The sequence below is a fragment of the Erpetoichthys calabaricus genome, chromosome 9 (assembly GCF_900747795.2).
Source record: "Erpetoichthys calabaricus chromosome 9, fErpCal1.3, whole genome shotgun sequence".
Lineage (NCBI taxonomy): Eukaryota > Metazoa > Chordata > Cladistia > Polypteriformes > Polypteridae > Erpetoichthys > Erpetoichthys calabaricus.
The window spans coordinates 32823769-32824479 of record NC_041402.2 but is presented as its reverse complement, the minus strand read 5'-3'; positions in this window follow the sequence as shown (position 1 = coordinate 32824479).

Genomic DNA, 711 nt, shown 5'->3' with positions numbered 1-711 from the left:
GCACAATATGTATTTAACAAAAAATTGTCCCTTAAAGAAAATAAGCCAAGGACATCGAATTTTTTTGAAAATTGGTTACACATACGCGATAGTCACATAAAGGTTAAAAAAGGACGTACCTGTGTGTTGCTTTTAGAAAAACACATGTCAATAATAAATGGAAAAGCCAATAGATGAAGGGACAATACAAACCAGTTTTGTTTGAGAATGGAGTAAGTGAAAAGGCACACTTCCCGAGTAATCCTGTTGCAGGTTATTGTTGGTAGTTATCTTCAAGACATAGATATTTACCACCATGTTCGAAAAATCAGACTGCTTTGATTGATAGCTTAAACATACTATATTATGATAACAGAAATGTCTGCTTCCTTAGAAAATGTTTTAATCACTTCCTTTGTAAATTAACGAGCTCTGGGAACGTTGGTCTCTAATCAATATATATTGTCGTAATGCCATTGTCGTAATGCCACAGAGGAAATTGGTATTACCATCGTTTTAACTGATCGTCACGTTGACATGGAAGCAGTTATATACATCTGGGTAAATGAGAATAAAAAAGTATGAAGTATTGCGAGAGACTCCTGACTTCTGATTGCTTCTTTTATCCTTTTGGCACCGTATCGCGGTGAATACACCTTTTGGACTGCCGAGACAGAGGCTGGTTAACGCGCGTCACCTCAAGTGACGTCATGCGACGCGCCTGACTCGCGC